The following is an 11,685-nucleotide window of genomic DNA, read 5'->3' as shown; positions in this document are numbered from 1 at the left end:
AAGTTCATTTGTTCAAGAGTTCGAATGAGTTCTAGTATTTCATTATTTATTTTTAGTCTAGTTGATCTACCTGTTTGTGACAGTGGGGTGTTGAGGTCCCCCACTACAATTGTATTAGTGCATATATGACTTTTCATGTCTGTTAGTATTTGTTTTATATAGTTGAGTGCACTAGTGTTTGGTGCATAGATATTTATGATTGTCATCTCTTCCTGTTGGATTGTTCCATTTACAAGGATGTAGTATCCTTCTTCATCTCTCTTAATCAGTGTTGGTTTGAAATCTACTTGATCTGCAAAGAGGATAGCTACTCCTGCTTTTTTTCAGGTTCCTGTCACATGGAGTATTGTTTTCCACCCTTTAACTTTCAGTCTATGAGTTTCCTTTTGAATTAAGTGTGTTTCTTGTATGCAGCATATTGTTGGATTTTGCTTCTTGACCCATTTTGCCAGTCTATTTCTTTTGATTGGTGAATTGACACCATTAACATTGATGATTATAACTGAAATGTATTGACTTGTCATTGCCATGACTTTTTCCTTTTGTTGGGTTCTCCCCCTTTATGTTTAATTTCTTGTCCTGCCAGATGGGTTCATTCTGCTTTGCTTCCTGGGGTTGTGATACTCAATATCTGTTCCTAGGATATTGTGTAAAATTCTTTGGAGTGCTGGTTTGGTATTCATGAAATTCCTCAGGTGCTCTTTGTCATGAAAGTATCTTATTTCTCCATCCATTTTGAAAGATAGTTTTGCAGGGTACATCAATCTGGGTTGGAGGCTGTTTTCTTTTAGGGCTTGGAATATGTCACTCCAAGCTCTTCTTGCCTTGATGGTTTGTGTTGAGAAGTCTGCTGTGATTCTGATGGGCTTTCCTTTGTATGGGATTTGTTTCTTTTCTCTGACTGCTTGGAGAACTTTGTTCTTCTGTTGTGTTTCTGGAATCTTAACAGTTATATGCCTATGTGTAGATTTTTTTTTGATCAAGGCTATTTGGAGTCCTATATGCCTCACTTATCTGTATGTCAAGCTCTTTTCCCCTGCTTGGGAAGTTTTCTGCCATTATTTCTGTGAAGAGATTTTTTATGTCATCTGCACTCTCTCCTGTTTCTTCATTGACTCCAATCAGTCTTATGTTATTCTTCTTTGCATCATCTAGCAGCTGGTAGATTGATTTCTCATGTTCTCTTATAATTTTGAAGCAATTTTTCTTTTCCTGGTCACTAATTGCAATCTTATCTTCTATATCTGAAATTCTGTCCTCACATTGGCTCATTCTGCTGTGTAGACTTTCAATGGAGTTTTTCATGTCCTGGAAATCTATTTGCATCTGTTTTATGGATTCCATTTGTTTCTTATGTTGGGATTCTATCATGTTCCTCAGCTCTTCTCTAGAGTTATTAATCATATCTTGCACTAGGGGCACAATTTCTCCTGTTATGTGAGAAATTATTTCTGATTTCATTTTTTCCAGATCCCCTTTTGTTGCCAGTTCAGTGGGTCCAGGTGGTTGAGTATCAGAGTGTTCCATCTCATTTCCCTTTGGGGTTGCTGTAGGTGATCTGGAAGTCTCGTTTTGAGACTTATTTATGTGTTTTCTCATTTTGACTGGGGCAGGGGGCTGTTATTGCCTGCACAGATTACCTCCTCTGAGCTGGGTGAGGTGGGACAGGGGCCGGGAGCAGTGGTAGGGATGGTGACCCAAAAGCCCTTTCCTGTGGGCTGGGAGCAGCCGGAGGGATGGTGGATGCTAAACCCCTTCCTCTGGACCAGGAGCAGTGGGATGGTTGCCCAGAAGCCCCTTCCTCTGGGCCAGGAGCAGCGGGACAGAAGGTGGCCCAAAAGTCCTTTCCTCTGGGCTGGGAGCAGCAGGAGGGATCGTGAACAGGAAGCCCCTTCCTCTTTTCCAGGAGCAGTGGGATGATGGCTCAGAAGCCCCTACCTCTGGGCCGGGAACAGTGGGACTCAGTACCTTGGTCTGGTGTTCTAGTGTCCTCTGTGTCTTTGTAGTGTGGAATCAGGTGGCTGCCTGTATGCAGCGGGGTGATTCAGTTTCTTCCACAAGACTCAGGACCTCCGTAGGGCATGCACAGACCTCCCTGTCTTCAGTGGGCTGATTCGGCATGTTCTGTGAGACTCAGGACCTTGGTAGGGCATGGGCAGACCTGCCTGTCTGCAGCGGGGTGATTAGGCGTCTGATCTACATTATTCTTAAAAAATTCTTTGTCAATATTTGTTCAACAACTCTTTCTTCCCCATTCTCTTTCTTTTTCTTCTGAGATGCCAGTTACAAATATTTTAGATCATTTTTTTTGTCCCATGGTTATTTTGCATTGATGTAACTTAAGATCAATTCAAAACATGGCAATATTACACCTATGAAAGCATGCTTTATCTCAGTTATAGAGTTTTCATTTGTGGCTTTTCCATTTCATTCTTTCCATTTTCAGTGGTTTAGAGGTGCTTGCCTCAACAAAAATAACATATATACACCTGACCTATTTGTGAATTTGCTCTATATGAACAAAGGGACCTTGCAGATGTAATTATGTTAAAGATCTTGGACTGAGGCCCTCTTGGATTCCCCAAAAAGACCTAATCCAAAGACAAGTGCCCTTGAAAGAACCAAAAGAGAAGAGACAGTACAGGAAAAAGGCATATGAACAGAGAGGCAGGGACTGAAACTATTTGACAAAAACCAATGAAGTTCTGGAGCCATGAAAAGCTGGAGGAGGGAAAGGGCTTTCCTCTGGAGTCTACAGAGGATCCACAGCCCTCTGACACCTTGAGTTTGGTCCTCTGGCCTCCAGAATATCAAGTAGTAAATTTCTGATTTAAATCAACTAGTTTGTGTTAATTTGTCATAGAAGTCCTGGAAAAGCAGTGCACCATCTCTGTGATTGCTAGCCATCTCCCATTTCACGTGGCCCACTTTTTCCATTAGTACCTTTAATGTACTCATTATCATTATGTGAAATTGCCTGTTAGGTAATTAACCGTGTGGGTTTTCTCAGGGTCTGGTTCTAAAGATTCTGTATTTTTAAGAGCGTGCTTTTCTTTGCCTTTATGTACTCCTTTTTCAAACAATATTTTCTTTTTTCCTGGAGAGGACAGGTTGAAGTAAGCAGTTTTCATGAATGAAATGGGCACATTACTCCTTGTCCTCATCCTGAGTCTGAGTTAATCCCATTAGGGCTCAGCAGGTTAAGGGTGCTGCTTGGGTGGTTACTGTACTGAACACCTGCTGCAAATACCTCACACAGCATCTGCTCAGGAAAGATTTGGTTCCACAGAGCAATGTCTGTTTGAACCTTCATTTTTTGTCCTCCCTGTTTGCACATTGTTTTCCCCTTTCTGTTTCCCTTTGTCAGTATACATGCTGTCGCTTGTTACTTGAAACTGTTATCTTATCTTGGCAGGTTGTAGCGAGACAGGTTGAACCTCCTAACTTTAACATGCAGTGTTAAGCAAGCACTAGGTCTGTGGGAATCAAGGATTGCACTTCTCAGTTCCCTTCCCTTCCTCTAGTGAGTTTTGAGGTCAAGCACATAGACCTTGGTGTATTAGTTACATTCCAGCTCTTGGAACAAAATAATTGACATGGGCAACTTAAAGAAAGAGAGATTTATTTTGACTCACAATTATCAGACATTTCAGTCTAAGGTCAGCTGACTCCAAGGCAGAAATGGCATGGTGGAGGGAGAGAGGGACATGCCAGAGGAAATCTGCTCATCCCATGGCATCCAGGAAGCAGAGATAGAAGTGAGAAGCTGGTTCTAAAAAAAGAAGAGCAGGACAAATCCAAAGCCCATACAAGGGAGGAAATTATAAAGATCAGGGCAGAAATCAATGCAATGGAGACTAAGACTAAGGCTACCAAAAAAATCAGTGAAGCCAAGAGTTGGTTCTTCAAAAGAATAAACAAAATTGATGATTAGCCAACCTTATCAGAAGAAGGAAAGAAAAGGTCCAAATCCTTGCAATTAGGAATGAAATCCAGAGGATAATCCATACCTACTTCAAGAACCTATACACCAATAAGATGGAAAATAAAGAAGAAATGAACAGATTTCTAGATACATGTGAATTACCAAAGTTGGAAGAAGAAGACCTAAAAATTCTAAATGACCCAATATCGATCAGGTCTGGTTTTGGAGAGGAGAGTTGGGCTGGTCTTATTTGGAAGTTGTTAACTGAGCAAAGACTAAGGAATGAAGCTAGGTCTGCTCTCTGCAGGGAGGCATCACAGGCAGAGGAAACACTAGGGGAAGTTCATGTGCAGGAACACCTCTGGCAGGACCAAAGAAGGGGTAGGGGACCAGGTAGGTGGGACTATGGATGTGGAGAGAGGAGATAGAGGAGAAGAAAGAGGAGGAGGACAAAGAAAAGGAAGTGAAAGAAGAGGAAGTCAGGGAGGTCTCATCCTTCAGTGCCCAGCTTTTGTGAGCTTGGTGAGCCTGTGAAGGGATTTTGGCTTTTTCTCTAAGTGACAGGAAGCCACTGACATGTGTGGAGCAGAGAGTTATATGATCTGGACTATAGTGCAGAACTGTGGAGAGGGTAGACTGGAAGCAGTGTTGAAGGCAGTTCCCAATAACATGCTCCTCATTTCTCTCTGAGCCCTCACCAGAGGTCCACTTAACAGTTCAAGGCAACCCAGATTTTTTCCAACTTGCTTCTTAAAATAATTCTTCCAGTCTCATACACCATCCAATTCCATAGCCACTGCAGTGTTTTTTATAGGTTCACCCCACTCTCAGTACCAAAATCTGTGCAGGCAAGACAGCAGTAGAGAAATAAATTGTGTGTGTGTGTGTGTGTGTGTGTGTGTGTGTGTGTAGGGGGAAGAGAGAAGGGGGGGAGAGAGAGAGAGAGAGAGAAAGATATCAAAGAACTCAAGGACTTAGCATACATAATTGTGGATCTAGCAGCCAAGGCTAGTGTAGACCCTGGAAAGCAGGCCAGGCAGAGCTGATGCTGCAGTCTATACATGGAATCTCTTCCTCAGGGAACCTGGGATCTTCCAGCTGATCCAATGAGGCCCATTTGGGTTCGAGGACAGTCTCCCCAATTAGAGTGAGCAGAGCATAGATGTTATCACATCTACAGAACACCTTGTCAGCAATACCTGGTTAGCATTGATTAAGTAGCATGATATTCAAGTAAACCCATCATCACAGTAGCCTGTGCATATTGGGGCAATTGTGCAGGAGTAGTTTCACAGGTTCTAACCATATCAACCTGGGGATAAATCCTAAAGGAAAGAAGAAAAGTCAATATACTCATTATTTACTGAGAGGCGTTTAATCAGGAATCTTGTCTCTGGTCCAACATGCCTCATGTATAAATTCAGTATAAAATTAATAAAAGTGAATATTAAAATGCCGAGTAGTCTAACAATAAAGCCATCAATTTTAAGGGAAATTTTTACCAGTTTAATTAAATATTACAATTTTAAGAACAACTTCCAAAACATGCACCAAAAATTTATTGCTATAATTCAGTTGAAAGTCTCAACATCTGTGGACTGTAGATAAAGTTTGTCTGTATGGTTAATAAAATGTTGTTTTGTATCATGTTTACAATTTAGTTATGCAAACAGTCAAACTGACCATATGATATACTTTTTGGTTTCTCTTTCACAAATTTTCTTTTATCAACTTATTTTTGGGGTTTTTTAATATTTAGTTCATGGTTTTATTTACTTCTTCCATACTAGGAAATATATAAAGTTATTTGTTGCTATCTCTTGAAAATATTTTTTTCCTTCCAACTGTGTTTCCTCATACACTTTACATACTTCCTTTTGTCTCAACAACTAGCTAATTTGTTATTGTAATTTATAGATTTCTTATTTTTTTATTTTGGTCTTGGGAATATAGCAATGAGGTTGGCAGACAAGACCCTTGATTTTTTTTTTTTTGATACTGGAAATCGAACTCAGGACTCTGAGCTTACAAGGCAGGCGCTGTGCCACTGAGCTAAATCCCTAGCCCAGGACCCTTGAATTTTATGGAACCTATTTCTTGTAGTAAGAGACAGATAATCAACACAACAGTTATCACTATTTGTATCTTATGCAGAAGGACACTCAGCTCGGGGTGTGTCCTAATCCCAAAGAGATGACATTGCAACACACATGCCCTGGAGGACACAGTTTTACCTGCTCTTCTTGGTCACGAGAATGTTCCGAAGTTGTACAGTGACACTTTTCTCTTGAGTGGTTTTGTCTCTTTGTTTCATCCAAGCCTACCTTTTCCAAACTGAAGGACATTGTGAGAATTCTGAGGATTTCATCAATTCATATTCTGAATCTACTTTTAGGAGGCAGGGATAGGACTAAAATGCTCACTTGAAGTGTTCAGAATCTTCAATTTCTTGTCATGATCCATTTTCTTGAATGGTTGCTGCTGGTAAATTTTCACTTGTTGTTGTGTTTTATGCATCAATTTGGATCTTTATATGTAATTTGTATATGTGTTATTTTGTTCCTTTGTATTCATTTTTCTCTGGTGCTGCATAAGTAACAACCTATAAGCAGGCTTTGTTCTGACTTCCTTATCTGAAAATCAGGCTCTTGATTTAAAATAGGTGCCTTACTGCCTTCTGGAAGAAAATTTCTTGATATTCTTTAACCAGCAATCTTTCCTGTCTTCCTTCATTGTCCATAGGCATTCAAACAGATGATCCTGTCTGTCAGCTTCACACAACCATATCTGTAGGCTCTAAGTGAGTATCTGAAATCGATAGGGATGGAATCATGGTAATTAAATTATAGCACTTGCATATAATTACACTTATGTAAAAAATATCCACCCCTACTCAGAACTACTCCTGAATATGATAGACATAAATCTTTGTAAATGATCAGTTCTCCTTGGGGGGGGTGGGGAGAGGAGAGAGCATTAATCTTTAAAATTATGCCAGGAAAAATTAGGATACTGGAAGTATTTCACTTCAGAGAAACTGTTTGATTCAAACCCCAGATTTAAACAGGCACTTTTCAGTAATTTTCATCTTTGAAAATTAATTTTGATGAAATTCTTTATTCAAATCTTTCTATTGAGGGAAACTAAACCAGGCTGTTTTGCTTTAGGGTGGAGATAGGTAGATTCTGAGCTCAGGGCTGGGCTACCACACCCTGTGGATCCTCAGGAACGTGTGTGACACCTGGCACCTCTTGAGCATGTGACCAATGATGAATAAACTGAAAGGGGGTCTGAGCACTCAAGCACTTAATGCCATAATTTAAATAACAAATAATTTTTGTCAGACCAGATTGATTTGAGGAAGGAGCATGTATGACCTGGAGTATTCTTACAGCTTGAGTTATGATGGTTTCAAGAAGCCTGGCTTTGTGGCAGGCTCAAGAGTCAGATAATGGTAAGTCCCAGGTTGGAAAAGCGCCCCACAGATTCCACCTTCTCAGGTGTGGAGGATACTGAGGAGTCCACAAGGTTGGATGTGGACAGAGTACAAAAGATTGAAGAACTTCTCAGGACTTTAACCGACTCTTTGATGCAGTTGAAGAGCAGGGTCATAAAGGAGAACCCTTGGAACAGAAGGGGCAGAATGCACAGGTTGTGGGGTCTTTGTCTGGAGGCTTTGTCAAAGCCTCTGAGAGGAGAGTACTCGTTAGCTATTAGACTGTTACAGCCTTGAACTATATGGGAAAACCCTCTAAAAATCTTCCCTGGTTTAGTAACAGTTCATTTATCTGTTTGGGATAAAGTCAGTTAGCTAGTGGAAATTTAGGCCACATTCACAGGATTGCCATAATGACTGCTTGGGCAGCTGGTGTGTCCAGTTGTGCTCACAGCCGAGAAGCCCACATTGGAGGGGGCCCAGTAGATGTGCTTCCATGTCTGTGAGGCTGAAAATACACAAGTCCTGTGGAGACCGATGGAAGAAACTCAGGGGAAAATTTCCCCAGAGATCTGTGGACCGTGTGGGATGTATTACATTCTTCCAAGTAGTTGGTGTCCTAGCAAGGGACAAGTGGCCATAGTGAATTTGTTACATCAGACAGATTAGCGGGAATAAGGAGTCTGGAAGGTCAGTTTTGTGCTGGATAGAAGGCTGTTCTTAGGGTAAGTTAGAGCTGACTGGAAGGGCTGGCTCCTGGGGACCCTGTGAGCTCCTCTGGTTAGTGGAAGACTTGAGGTTCCCAGACTCTGTTCAGGTTGATTTCTCCACTATCCTCACTTCTAACTCTCATACTTTTATGTAATGTTAGCTTATTTTTCTCTTACCAAGCATATTTTAAAGAGTGTCTGACTCATTTCCTTTTATTCTTAAGTTTATTCATCTCATCCTTTAACTTACTGCCTAAATGGCTTACCTCTTTCTCTTCTCCTTTCTCACATACAAATCATATTCCATTTCACTGAGCCTGAAGGATTCTTTTAGTCAAATGTCGGTGCAAATATTTGATCACTGAGCACTGCGTAGGGACAAGATCTTTGCAGATCATAGATGTCAGCAGGGTGGGCAGTGCCCTATCAGGTTTGGAATGATTTACAGAATAAGGTGGTTGCAGACTTTTGGCTTTTCCATTTCTCTTCTGATTTCTTCAAGCTGCTAAAAGTCAGAAGGAGATGAATACAAGCTTGAGAGAGTGGCCAGACCCACTGTGATGAAAATAGTCCCAGGAATCTTCCAAGCACAACACAAACCAGTCTTGATAACCTGGGACAAGCTGTCCCTGGTAGTCCCCCACTCCTTTACATGGCTGTGTTATAGCTTCATCATTTCACTTTGATAATCACGACCTTCACATGAGTAGCCATAAACATTTCATTCATTAAATTTTCTTCTCTTAATTAAAATTTCCTAACCAACTCTATTCTTGCCCATTCAAACAATTTTGTTTGTTAAATCATACTTAACAACAACAAAAATAATTTCTAAATGTGGACTCCAGAGGAGCACACTGTGGACCCCTGGCAGAATGAGATATGGAATGTGCTGCTGAGGAACTCTCAGACTCACAATCCATACAAACTACACATTTGGTCCGCAGCAGCTAGACAGTGAGTTTGGAGAAGAGTGTCCACTAGGAAGGTGATTCCAATACACATCTGCATTATCACTACACACAGATAAGTTCATGACTGTGCTAAGAGTAGTAACACCCCAAGTAAACCAGAAGAGCTGATGTAGACTGAAACTCGGGCTGGGCCCAGGCAGCACTGTGTGCCTCATTAACACCCTTTGCTACTAGCCTACCATCAGAGTTTGGTTCACAGTTCCATGTAATAGTGCTATTGAGTGGCTAGCAAATGGTAGAACAAATTATTAAAATTATTTAAAGAATGGTATTACTACTGGCTGATTTTGGTAGATTTGAGTTAATTGGAAAGAGAAGAGCATATAGGCAAGTGTTTATTTTCCTATGCCCATTCTCCTGTGCATCTTTATTCAAATCATCTCACACAGGACATACAATTTCTTATTTATTTATATTTTAAATTAAATTTTGTCGTGTATTTTTAAGGTTTACAAATGATGTCATGGGATACATATTGGTAGTAAAAATGTTATTATGGTGAAGCAATTTAACATAACTATCATTAGTTAATAGTTTTGCTTTAAATTTTTGTAGCAAGAATTTCTAATATCTATTCATTTATAATGAACCTCATATACAGCACATTTTTAACCCATAGTCTTCATAAAGGACACCAGATCTCTAGCTTTGTTTAGACATGTCTGCTACTTTGTAATTCTGTATCTTTGGACCTGCATCTCCCTTTTCCTCCCCACCTCCTTCCTCTTGGTAACTACTGTTTTGTCTCTCTGTATATTTGAATTTAAAAACAATTATGCATATAAATGAGACTGGGTAAAATTTTTCCCGCTGCATCTGACTTATTTCACTTAGCATAATGTCCTCCAGCTTCATCCTGGTGTGACAAAGGGCAGAATTTAATCCTTTTTTAAGGGTGGGCAATATTCTACTGTACTTATGAACCTCCCTTGACAGACACCTAGGTTGCTTCTGTGTCTTGGCCATTGTGAATAACTCTGTAATAAGTGGAGAAGTGCAAATACAGACATACATATACACATATTATATATATTTTTCATTTCTTTAATCTACATGTCCTGTCCAGAACAGGGATTGCTGGGTCATATGGCAGTTCAATTTTTAATTTCTTTAGAAATTTGCATACAGTTTCCCATAAGGACTGTTCCAACATACACTGAGACCAACAGAGCACAGGAGTTTACTTTTGTCTATATTATTATCCAGTGTTTGTTGTCTTCCGATTTTTTGAAAATAAGCACACTGAGGTACGAAGTAGGATCTCACAGTGGTCTTGATTTCCCTGATTATTACTGGAGTTGAGCACCGGTGAATATACTTGTTGGCCCATTCTTTGGTCTTTTCTGAAGAAGTGTCTATTCAAGTCTTTTGCATCTTTGTTCATATAATACATAATACATAGACTATTATGTGATTCTTATATAGGGCAGAGTTTATTGAGTGCCTACTTTTTCAGGAAACACATAGGCTGATAAATGATTTGATTAGAGGTGATATTAGGTATTTTCTATGCCTTTGGGTATAAGAAATAAAATGTTTAAAGTTTGCGTTGCTGCTTATTTAACACTTGAATGTGCTCATTGACTTAGTGCATCTTTCTTATTCCATTGGAATTTGCTTTTCCTGCTTCTCATACTGGTGACAAACCCAAAGAGCATTTATGTGAATTCCAAATAATCAATGATATGTATTTGCTAAAATAAAGTTTATTCTTCTACCTTTTGCCAAACAGATGTGAAATGATTAGGAGGCAAAAGCAGACACTGCAATTTTATGGGGTGAACTTGTAATGTGAATTGCCAAAAGGTACCCAACTCGGGCCAGTGCCAATGAACTAGGCATACTCACTAACCTCTTTAAAATTCTAGCATTCAAGCAGCCTAGATTATGCTTTTGTCTCTGGAAATATATAGAACTATCCTCCATTTCTTTGCTAGAATTACAAAAATATTCATTTTTCTTGAAATTGAAGGATTTTTTAAGTACAAGTATAATCAAGATTTGATTTGAGGTTTTGGAATCACTAGCTATAAAATGGGAATAATTCTTGCCCTATATATATTATGTTATGTCTATTACAAGGGAAAAAATAGAATAAATAAAAAGCAACTTTTAAATTTTAAATTTTTAATTAATAAATTAATAAAATATGTATATAATATGCTATACAAATGTAAAATATTTCTTCTATAGCTACTATCATAATTAACATGATCACCAAAAACATATTTTTCTAATTAGTCTTACTTTAACAAGGAAAATTCCATTGATCATAAATTATAAATTTATAAATAGATCATACACTAGAAAATAGAGTATATATATTAAAAATATAAATGATAAAAACCATAAAGATTTGGTGCTTAGTGTAGCAACTTCCTTCTCATAGTTACAAATGTGTTATGGTATGGCTATGTCTATTTGATGCCAAAAAATTTGCAACTTTCAATTATTTAAATGTTTGGCATTATCCAAATAAAATATGAATTTTTCACTTTCTATCTATGAAAACACATTTTAGCATTTGCCATTGCTACTTAAGTAAATAAGTAGTATTTCTTAACTACTTAGTAATCATGCTGAATATTTGGAGAAAATGTATAGAATTAGTCATGATTTAGTTAGAATTTCATGACCTAA

This window comes from Heterocephalus glaber, unplaced genomic scaffold, assembly GCF_053883595.1.
Source record: "Heterocephalus glaber isolate CG9 unplaced genomic scaffold, H.glaber_assembly_v1.0 deba00000331, whole genome shotgun sequence".
In the NCBI taxonomy this organism is placed as follows: Eukaryota; Metazoa; Chordata; class Mammalia; order Rodentia; family Bathyergidae; genus Heterocephalus; species Heterocephalus glaber.
The sequence above is the reverse complement of the archived record's forward strand: the minus strand, read 5'-3'. Positions refer to the sequence as shown.